This window comes from Lontra canadensis, unplaced genomic scaffold (assembly GCF_010015895.1).
Source record: "Lontra canadensis isolate GAN:19392208 unplaced genomic scaffold, GSC_riverotter_1.0 scaffold7, whole genome shotgun sequence".
Classification (NCBI taxonomy): Eukaryota; Metazoa; Chordata; class Mammalia; order Carnivora; family Mustelidae; genus Lontra; species Lontra canadensis.
Genome location: NW_022631001.1, coordinates 10,175,680 through 10,188,029, shown reverse-complemented (window position 1 = coordinate 10,188,029; position 12,350 = coordinate 10,175,680).

Here is a 12,350-nt window from a genome sequence, read left to right as displayed (position 1 = left end):
GTAATGAGCTGAAGACTTAAAGGTGTGTATGTGGGGGTCTTCAGATCTCTGGAGTGCTCTATTTTGGCTGCTCTCTCCTGTTTAACACTTCACTTTGTGACCTGCTGCCATCTTGGCCTCCATGGATTCCAGGTTTTCTTTCCTTCACTTTGGCAGACTTATGTGCTCTGTTTGGGCTCTCCTCTCTAGATAGATGTTTGGATTCACTTTCTAGGCAGTAAATTGGGGCTATGATAGGGCTCACCTCATTGGTTTCCCCTCTCAAAGATCTCTGTCCTTTGATGCCTAATGTGCAAGGCTTGAAAACTGTTGTTTCTTCATATTTTATTTGTTTCTCCTTTTGGTTATTACAGGGACTGTGTAAATCCTAACCCTTTTGTTTTATCTTGACTAAAAACTGAAGCCAGCTTCTCATTTTGAAGACAGGATGTATCATAACATATGTAAGTTGAAGGCTTTCCAATTAGAGGTTGTATTACTTTATGTCATATCTTTGATTTCTGAAAAGAATATTCAGGAAGATAGATATTTTTTATTCAAAATTTTCTCATTTTCTTTCTCATTGCCTTTATTACACTTCAATGTAATCTTCCCAGAATTCATTGTTTTTGGAAGATTGAGGTACTTAGCAATACATCAAACATTTAAATACCAGGTATGCATATAAAAAAGGGAAGAGTCTGTCTTTTAATATAATTTATGTACACATTGCCATTATAGCATAGAATTTGAAGAATGAAATTAAAGCTTTGAAATATGTCTATATGATATATATCAAATATATATATATATATGTATATATATATATATACACACTGCAGCACATTAGATGATATTAAATACACACACACACACACCCCTACATAATGTGTATATTTGCAAGTGTGTCATGTATAGGTGATACCTATGTATAAGTAAAAATGGAAACACATTTATTTGAAACTTACACATGGTATCTAAATACTTCAGCTTTGGGGTGCCTGGATGGCTTAGTCAGAAGAGCATGCAGCTCTTGATCTCAGCGTCAAGAGTTCAAGCTCCACATTGGATGTAGAGTTGACTTAAATAAATAAATAATGTAAAAAATACTTTAGTTTTTAGTCAGCTTTAGATAATCCTTCCTAAATCATCTAAGTGTCAATGTTTGAGTTAACTAGACTCAAATCATGGTCAAGTAGTAAGAATAATATATTTATTTTCCAAAGAATTATTACCTAATAATATATTCAATTCTATTGCAAACTATAATCTTGCTAGTTCTATCTCAAAAGTCTAATTCCCAAAGAAGAGTATCATAAGACCAGAAGTAAACAAATTATGACTAGCTAAAAATATTATGAAGAAATTATATATGTACAGTGAAGTAATGAGGAAAAGATCACTAACTCAAATCACTTTCTCTATGGCAAATTAACTAAATAGAATTTTGCTAATGCTAGTGGTTGTTTTGTATCTTTACTTTTATTGTATTATAATAATATTGACAAGTGTCAGAGAGATGGAGAAAATTCCTATCACCTGAAACTTCAGTGAATTCATGTTATAAGTCTCAAAATATAATATAATTAAAATTAGAAAGAAGGGTGGAATTTTTTTTTTTTTTTGAGAGAGAAAGAACATGAAAGGGGGTGGGCAGCAGGAGAAGGAAAGTGTGATGCCCAATGTGGGGCTCGATCCCATAACCCTGAGATCATGACCTGAACTGAAATCAAGAGTCTGATGTTTAACCAGCTGAGCCACCGGCTATAAACTTACAGTGAAAGCCAAAGAGCCTAGAAGTATAGGAAAATGAAGTTGGACATCCTGGATTCAAATTTCAACTCCTTACTAGCAAGGTAACAACCTCTCCGTGTCTCTGTAAAATGAGGATAACCATTGCATTTTATTTCAGGGTTGTTATGAAAGTAACAAGAGCTAATATGTTAAGCACTTAGAGTATTTTATGATCCATAATAAGCACTCAGAAATTATCTATCATAATTATCTATCATAATAGAACAAGATGAATTAAGTAATATTTGTATGTTTGTGCAATTATTCTAAAAAAGTACAACATAACATGGTATCTGTATCTTCACATTTGACTTTTTCCTCATGACCACAAAAGCTGTAACCTCAGGGAGGAGTCAAGATGGTGGAGAAGTAGCAGGCTGAAACTACTTCAGGTAGCAGGAGATCAGCTAGATAGCTTATCTAAAGATTGCAAACACCTACAAATCCAACAGGAGATTGAAGAGAAGAAGAACAGCAATTCTAGGAACAGAAAATTAACCACTTTCTGAAAGTTTATCTAATATATATATATATATATTTTCCTTTTTATATTTTTTCTTTATTGGTTTTCTTTTTTTAATTGTTTCTTTTTTTTTTTTTTTTCTTTCTGAACTTTTTTATCCCCTTTCTCCACCCTCACGATTTGGGATCTCTTCTGATTTGGCTAAAGCATATTTTTCCTGGGGTTGTTGCCACCCTTTTAGTTATTTTACTTGCTCCTTCATATGCTCTTATCTGGACAAAATGACAAGGCTGAAAAATTCACCACAAAAAAAAAGAACAAGAGGCAGTACCAAAGGCTAGGGACCTAATCAATACAGACATTGATAATATGTCAGATCTAGAGTTCAGAATGACGATTCTCAAGGTTCTATCCAGGCTCGAAAAAGGCATGGAAGACATTAGAGAAACCCTCTCGGGAGATATAAAAGCCCTTTCTGGAGAAATAAAAGATCTAAAATCTAACCAAATTGAAATAAAAAAAAGCTATTAATGAGGTGCAATCAAAAATGGAGGCTCTCACTGCTAGGATAAATGAGGTAGAAGAAAGAATTAGCAATATAGAAGACCAAATGACAGAGAATAAAGAAGCTGAGCAAAAGAGGGACAAACAGCTACTGGAACACGAGGGGAGAATTCGAGAGATAAGTGACACCATAAGACGAACAACATTAGAATAATTGGGATTCCAGAAGAAGAAGAAAGAGAGAGGGGAGCAGAAGGCATACTGGATAGAATTATTGGAGAGAATTTCCCCAATATGGCAAAGGGAACAAGCATCAAAATCCAGGAGGTGCAGAGAACCCCTCTCAAAATCAATAAGAATAGGTCCACACCCCGTCACCTAATAGTAAAATTTACAAGTCTTAGTGACAAAGAGAAAATCCTGAAAGCAGCCCAGGAAAAGAAGTCTGTAACATACAATGGTAAAAATATTAGATTGGCAGCAGACTTATCCACAGAGACCTGGCAGGCCAGAAAGAGCTGGCATGATATATTCAGAGCACTAAACAAGAAAAATATGCAGCCAAGAATACTATATCCAGCTAGGCTATCATTGAAAATAGAAGGAGAGATTAAAGCTTCCAGGACAAACAAAAACTGAAAGAATTTGCAAACAACAAACCAGCTCTACAGGAAATATTGAAAGGGGTCCTCTAAGCAAAGAGAGACCCTAAAAGTAGTAGATCAGAAAGGAACAGAAACAATATACCGTAACAGTCACCTTACAGGCAATACAATGGCACTAAATTCATATCTCTCAATAGTTACCCTGAATGTTAATGGGCTAAATGCCCCAATCAAAAGACACAGGGTATCAGAATGGATAAAAAAACAAAACCCATCTATATGTTGCCTACAAGAAACTCATTTTAAACCCGAAGACACCTCCAGATTTAAAGTGAGGGGGTGGAAAAGAATTTACCATGCTAATGGACATCAGAAGAAAGCAGGAGTGGCAATCCTTATATCATATCAATTAGATTTTAAGCCAAAGACTATAATAAGAGATGAGGAAGGACACTATATCATACTCAAAGGATCTGTCCAACAAGAAGATCTAACAATTTTAAATATCTATGCCCCTAATGTGGGAGCAGCCAACTATATAAACGAATTAATAACAAAATCAAAGAAACACATCAACAATAATACAATTATAGTAGGGGACTTTAAACTCCCCTCACTGAAATGGACAGATCATCCAAGCAAAAGATCAACAAGGAAATAAAGGCCTTAAATGACACACTGGACCAGATGGACATCACAGATATATTCAGAACATTTCATCCCAAAGCAACAGAATACACATTCTTCTCTAGTGCACATGGAACATTCTCCAGAATAGATCACATCCTCGGTCCTAAATCAGGTCTCATCCGGTATCAAAAGATTGGGATCATTCCCTGCATATTTTCAGACCACAATGCTCTGAAGCTAGAACTCCATCATAAGAGGAAATTTGGAAAGAACCCAAATACATGGAGACTAAACAGCATCCTTCTAAAGAATGAATGGGTCAACCAGGAAATTAAAGAAGAATTGAAAAAACTCATGGAAACAAATGATAATGAAAATACAACAGTTCAAAATCTGTGGGACACAACAAAGGCAGTCCTGAGAGGAAAATATATAGCAGTACAAGCCTTTCTCAAGAAACAAGAAAGGTCTCAGGTACACAACCTAACCCTACACCTAAAGGAGCTGGAGAAAGAACAAGAAAGAAACCCTAAACCCAGCAGGAGAAGAGAAATCATAAAGATCAGAGCAGAAATCAATGAAATAGAAACCAAAAAAACAATAGAACAAATCAACGAAACTAGGAGCTGGTTCTTTGAAAGAATTAATAAGATTGATAAACCCCTGGCCAGACTTATCAAAAACAAAAAAAGAGAAAGGACCCAAATAAATAAAATCATGAATGAAAGAGGAGAGATCACAACGAACACCAAAGAAATACAGAGAATTATAAGAACGTACTATGAGCAACTCTATGCCAACAAATTTGACAATCTGGAAGAAATGGATGCATTCCGAGAGACATATAAACTACCACAACTGAGCCAGGAAGAAATAGAAAGCCTGAACAGACCCATGACCAATAAGGTGATTGAAACAGTCATCAAAATCTCCAAACAAACAAAAGCCCAGTGCCAGATGGCTTCCTGGGGGAATTCTACTAAACATTTAAAGAAGAACTAATTCCTATTCTCCTGAAACTGTTCCAAAAAATAGAAATGGAAGGAAAACTTCCCAACTCATTTTATGAGGCCAGCATCACCTTGATCCCAAAACCAGACAAGGATCCCATCAAAAAAGAGAACTACAGACCAATATCCTTGATGAACACAGATGCAAATATTCTCACCAAAATACTAGCCAATAGGATTCAACAGTACATTAAAAGGATTATTCACCACGACCAAGTGGCATTTATTCCAGGGCTGCAAGGTTGGTTTAACATGCACAAATCAATCAATGTGATACAACACATTAATAAAAGAAAGAACAAGAACCATATGATACTTTCCATAGATGCTGAAAAAGCATTTGACAAAGTACAGCATCCCTTCCTGATCAAAACTCTTCAAAGTGTAGGGATAGAGGGCACATACCTCAATATTATCAAAGCCATCTATGAAAAACCCACCACAAATATCATTCTCAATGGAGAAAAACTGAAAGCTTTTCCACTAAGGTCAGGAACACAGCAGGGAGGTCCGTTATCACCACTGCTATTCAACATAGTACTAGAAGTCCTAGCCTCAGCAATCAGACAACAAAAGGAAATTAAAGGCATTCAAATCAGCAAAGAAGAAGTCAAACCATCACTCTTCGCAGATGATATGATACTATATGTGGAAAACCCAAAAGACTCCACTCCAAAACTCCTAGAACTCGTACAGGAATTCAGTAAAGTGTCAGGATGTAAAATCAATGCACAGAAATCAGTTGCATTTCTCTACACCAACAACAAGATAGAAGAAAGAGAAATTAAGGAGTCAATCCCATTTACAATTGCACCCAAAACTATAAGATACCTAGGAATAAACCTAACCAAAGAGATTAAGAATCTATACACAGAAAACTATAAAGTACTCATGAAAGAAATTGAGGAAGTCCCAAAGAAATGGAAAAATGTTCCATGCTTCTGGATTGGAAGAATAAATATTGTGAAAATGTCTATGCTACCTAAAGCAATCTACACATTTAATGCAATTCCTATCAAAGTACTATCCATTTTTTTCAAAGAAATGGAACAAATAATCTTAAAATTTATATGGAACCAGAAAAGACCTCGAATACCCAAAGGAATATTGAAAAAGAAAGCCAAAGTCAGTGGCATCACAATTCCAGACTTCAAGCTCTATTACAAAGCTGTCATCATCAAGACAGCATGGTACTGGCACAAAAACAGACACATAGATCAATGGAACAGAATAGAGAGCCCAGAAATAGACCCTCAACTCTATGGTCAACTAATCTTCGACAAAGCAGGAAAGAATGTCCAATGGAAAAAAGACAGCCTCTTCGATAAATGGTGTTGGGAAAATTGGACAGCCACATGCAGAAAAATGAAATTGGACCATTTCCTTACACCACACACGAAAATAGACTCAAAATGGATGAAGGACCTCAATGTGAGAAAGGAATCCATCAAAATCCTTGAGGAGAACACAGGCAGCAACCTCTTCAACCTCAGCAGCAGCAACTTCTTCCTAGGAACATCGCCAAAGACAAGGGAAGCAAGGGCAAAAATGAACTCTTGGGATTTTATCAAGATCAAAAGCTTTTGCACAGCAAAGGAAACAGTTCACAAAACCAAAAGACAACTGACAGAATGGGAGAAGATATTTGCAAACGACATATCAGATAAAGGGCTAGTGTCCAAAATCTATAAAGACTTAGCAAACTCAACATCCAAAGAACAAATAATCCAATCAAGAAATGGGCAGAAGACATGAACAGACACTTCTGCAAAGAAGACATCCAGATGGCCAACAGACACATGAAAAAGTGCTCCATATCACTCGGCATCAGGGAAATACAAATCAAAACCACAATGAGATACCACCTCACACCAGTCAGAATGGCTAAAATTAACAAGTCAGGAAATGACAGATGCTGGCGAGGATGGGGAGAAAGGGGAACCCTCCTACACTGTTGGTGGGAATGCAAGCTGGTGCAACCACTCTGGAAAACAGCATGGAGGTTCCTCAAAATGTTAAAAATAAAACTACCCTATGACCCAGCAATTGCACTGCTGGGTATTTACCCTAAAGATACAAACGTAGTGATCCGAAGGGTCACGTGTACCTGAATCTTTATAGCAGCAATGTCTACAATAGCCAAACTATGGAAAGAACCTAGATGTCCATCAACAGACGAATGGATAAAGAAGATGTGGTAATATACACAATGGAATACTATGCAGCCATCAAAAGAAATGAAATCTTGCCATTTGCGACAACGTGGTTGGAACTAGAGGGTATCATGCTTAGCGAAATAAGTCAATTGGAGAAGGATAACTATCATATGATCTCCCTGATATGAGGGAGAGGAGATGCAACATGGGGGGTTAAGGGGGGTAGGAGAAGAGTAAATGAAACAAGATGGGATTGGGAGGGAGGCAAACCATAAGTGACTCTTAATCTCTCAAAACAAACTGAGGGTTGATGGGGGGAGGGAGTTTGGGAGATGGGGGGTGGGGTTATGGACATTGGGGAGGGTATGTGCTATGGTGAGTGCTCTGAAGTGTGTAAACCTGGCGATTCACAGACCCGTACCCCTGGGGATAAAAATATATTATATGTTTATAAAAAATAAAATTATAAAAAAAAAAGCTGTAACCTCAAAAAAATATTTAAAGTTTTTAATTTTCCAAAAACTCATAGTAATGCTTGATGTTCAGATTATTAAAAACAAAATAAAAAACAAAACAAAACAAAAAAAACTTCTATAGTGTCATAATCTGTGAGGTTATAATTAAAATAAATAGGTCTGAGCTTAAAACGCAGTTCTGCTACTCATCAGTTGTGTGAAGTTGAACAAGTTCCTTAAACTCTTTGTGTCTCATTCCTCTGTACCAAATGGGGAAAATAATACTATGTAATAGGACTTTGCAAAGGTTAAATGATATAATGTAAAGCCCTTAGAAGAGTGCCTTGCTCATGTTTAAATATATGCTATTATTATAATCTTTATCGATTTTCCTCTTCTTTAGTTATTAACCCTTAAATTTTTTCCAGATTTTCTTTTGTCTATGACATTTCATGTGAACACTGTACTTTCATAAGATGTCTTTGACTTTCAAAAAAATTCCCTTTTTCCCCTGGTCCTCAAAACCCAGAAATTCCCATTCAGAATTAGAATCAATTAGAATTTGTTGTCATTGCATTAAGGGATTAGACAAAATAATAATTTTTAAAATCTACATTAAACAGTACTTCCCTTTTTTGGTCTTCTGTTTATACATAAAATGCTACTGTTTATACCTACAATTTTGTTTATACAGATTCTTTTTCTACTACACTGTGTTTAGTGGCCAAAAAAGTCCTTTTTATACTTAATGCCCTCGCGGAGTATGCTTGATTTATATTTACTGCTTTCAATTTTAACCTTTTAATAAATAAAAGAAAGGTGCGATCTGGCAAAATCCTATCACTTATCAATTCCATTTCTTTTTTATTTTTTAAAAATTTATTTGTTTGTTTGTTTGTTTATTTGAGGGGAGGGGAAGAGGGACAAGAAGGGAGAATCAACTACTTAGTTTTAAAATGATAATTTTATTACTAACAATATATAATTTAAAAGCTTAAGAAATACTTCTTAATAACACTAATAAAGTCTAACATTGATTAAGCGTATACTTTATTTGATTCATTTAATACTAACACCCAAAGTCAGACTACCATCAAGGGCTGGAGCCTGGTCTTCTGAAAATAGATCTGTTGTTTTTCATATTACACATGTTTCCATGCCATGTTAAATTCAAATAACTCTACAGAGTGATAACACTTAACAACATTATAACTCAGGCAGTGAAGCCTTAGTTAAAGCTCAGGTTATTCATTTGAAAAGACCTGGATGACATAGAAAACAGGATAAGCATGCGTTGATAAATTAAACTCAAAGCAACTGACTTTCAGGTCTGATATATAAGGAATATGGAAATTGTTACTCTTATCCTTACAATAAGAAAGAGCTGGACAAACTGAAAATCAATAATTCTTCTTGGATGCAGCAGAAAGCTAAATTTGCAATACAAACTGCCACACTGAAATTAAGAGAGACAGGTGAATTCAAAGTCTCCATACCAAGATTTTACCACCTGTGGCAGAAGCTCCTAGAACCATAAACCTATAGGAACATTTCAATGGTAATTTTGTGGTTAAGTGTGGACCAGTGTGAGAGTCAGTATTTAAAGAGGGGTCCCTGTACTTAAAAGGACTATATTTCCAATTTCCAAAGCAGGTTCTCATGGTGAAGATCTGAGAAAGATCCTTTTGTGGCTCTGGCAAGAGAAGAAAAGAGAAATTCTTATGAAATGTGTTTAGAACCTTCTCCAATACAAAGGCCTACTCTCCAGTGGGAAAGACTTTATCAGAGTCCTGTTACAATGGGTTAAATATATTTGTCTCATTCTGTCTTGTGCTAGCCTTCCTGTCTCACTAAAAAGGATGGAAAGCTATACAAAAGGAAACACCTGTGAAGCTCATAGGCCAGAGACTCAGGCCTGCGGGAGGACTGATATTTAATCATGAGGTAGTAGAATGATCCTCTCCCTGACACTTTACTACTGTTCCAACAGGGCTCCAGTGTATATAATAGTGGATCACTGCTGAAAGCACTGCAACGTACAGATACGCGTTGAGGAGGAGTTCACAGAGAACCCCAAAGTGAAGAGGAGAGACAAAACAAGAAGATAAGGATTCAAAGCTTCTGGTACTTGTAGCTATGACAAACATTAAAAAGTCGAAATACTTGCCAGGTTAACAAAAATCCTCACACTAGAGGCTTATTTACCCAGTTCATATTACCTAAAACAGCAGCTTCCAACAACAACAACAACAACAACAACAAAAGCAGACATGACAAAAGGAAAAAGAAATATAGCCTGAAGAGAGAAGACAAACATCAGAACCAGATGCAAGACATGACACGGGCTTGGAATTAAATAAAATAATTAAATAAGCATGATTAATATGTTAAGAGCTTAAAGAGATCAAGTAAACAACATGTAGGAATAAGGAAGTTAATGCAAATAGGAAGGTAGAAATTCTAAGAATCAAGAGGAAATGTTAGATATCAAAAATATTATAATAGAAATAAAGAATATTGGTTAAACAAAGCTGGAGGTATCACAATTCCCAGACTTGAGGCTCTATTAAGAAACTGTAGTCATCAAGACAGTATGGTACTGGCACAAAAACAGACACATAGATTAATGGAACACAGCAGAGAACTCAAAAAATGACCCTCAACTCTATGGTCAACTAATCTTTGACAAAGCAGGAAAAAATATCCAAAGGGGAAAAAAAGACAGTCTCTTCAACAAATGGTGTTGGGAAAACTGGACAGCTACATGCAGAAGAATGAAACTGGACCACTTTCTTATGCCATACACAAAAAATAAATTCAAAATGGATGAAAGGCCTAAGTGTGTGAATCAGAATTCTAGAGAAGAACACAGGCAGCAACCTCTTTGATATCAGCCATAGCAACTTCTTATGAGACAATTTTCCAGAGGCAAGAGAAACAAAAGCAAAAATGAACTATTGGGACTTCATCTAGATAAAAAGCTTCTTTGCAGCAAGAGAAACAGTTAACAAAACTAAAAGGCAGCCTAAAAAATCAGAAAAGATATTTGCAAATGAAATATATGATAAAGGATTAGTACCCAAAATCTATAAAGAATTCATCAAACTCAACACCCAAAAAACAAAGAATCCAATTAAGAAATGGGCAGAAGATAATACTAGGCATTTGTCCAAAGAAGACATCCAGATGGCTGCAGACACATGAAAAGATGCTCAACATCACTCACCATCAGGGAACTACAAATCAAAACCACAATGAGATACCATCTCACACTTGTCAGAATGGCTAAAATTAACAACACAGAAAAATAAGTGTTGACAAGGATGTGGAGAAAGGGGAACCATCATGCACTGTTGGTGGGAATTCGAAGTGGTGCAGCCACTCTGGAGAACAATATGGAGGTTCCTCCAAAAGTTAAAAATAGAATTGCCCTATGATCCAACAATTGCACTACTGGGTATTTCCCCAAAGGATATAACAATACAGATTAGAAGGGATAATTGCACCCCAATGTTTATAGCATCATTATCAAGAATAGCCAAACTAGGGGTGGAGTCAAGATGGCAGAGAGGTAGGAGGCGCTGTTTCAACCTGTCCCCTAAAGTGAGCTGATTACCCACCAAAGAACACTGATCACCCATGCAATCAGCCTGAGATTAGAATTATACACTTCTGGATCTCTACGAGGGCAGAAGACACAATGGATAGGTAAAGCAGAGTGGGAACATCAGACTGATATCAGAAGATAAACAAAGTGGGAGGGAGCCACCAGAAGGGACCAATTGGAAAGTAATACCCCAATACGAGAGCCTGTGATTGGGGACCAGGATTAACTTGGAGTCTAGTTGAAAGCACTCAAAAAGAGCAAAAGATCTTAAGGGGAAATTGGTGGAATCAGGTGGTTAGGGACATGGGCTTAAGCCCATGAACCCAGGGTGGCCACTGCTGGCACTGAGCCAGAGAGAGTGTGGCGAAGACGTCAGGCGTTGGTCCCTGAGCTTGTCCCTATGCATAAGCCAGCTGGATGCCAGCTAGCACTCTCTAGAACCACAGCCGTTAGCACTAAGCATGTAAGCTGCACTACCGGGGTCTGAGTTGTGCTCCACACCTTCCCCTGAGAGAGGTCTGTGCAGGTGCTAGCCGGTGCTCTCTAGGACCAGCCAAGAGTCTGAACACTCCCAGCCCCAGCCAATGGGAAAATCTCAGCGCACTGTCTCTGGTTGGGATCTCTCCAGCAGTCTGGACCTACCCAGACAGCTGTGGTAGAGGCAGCCACTAGAAGCCAGCTCTCTGGACTAGTACTTCTCATGGTTTTGGTAACACTGGGCACAAGCAGGAGTTCCTTTGACCCCTGAGACTGTGACTGGGGATGTGCTCTGCTGGCAGCAGAGGGGGAGTTTATGTGCTCTGGAACATGTAGAGGGGAACAGACTGTGGCTTCTCTCTGAGAGGGAGGTCTGGATGCAGTTTGCTTTCCTCTAAACCTACAAAGAACCACCAAAAGCCACCAAGGGGAGAAAAACAAAAACAAAAACAAAAACAAAAAAACCTCCAGAGAACAAAGGCCTGAAAAACCGGTTTCCTCATAGCCCAGCCCCTTGATAGGGGGCAGGAGGACTCAACTCTAGCAAGACTGCCGAAAAACCACGTGGCAGTCCCCTCCCACAGAAATCCAGCCAAAGAAAACAAATAACAACACCAAAAAAAAAAAAAAACAAAAAACCCAAAAACAACAAAAAAAGAAAACCCACAAC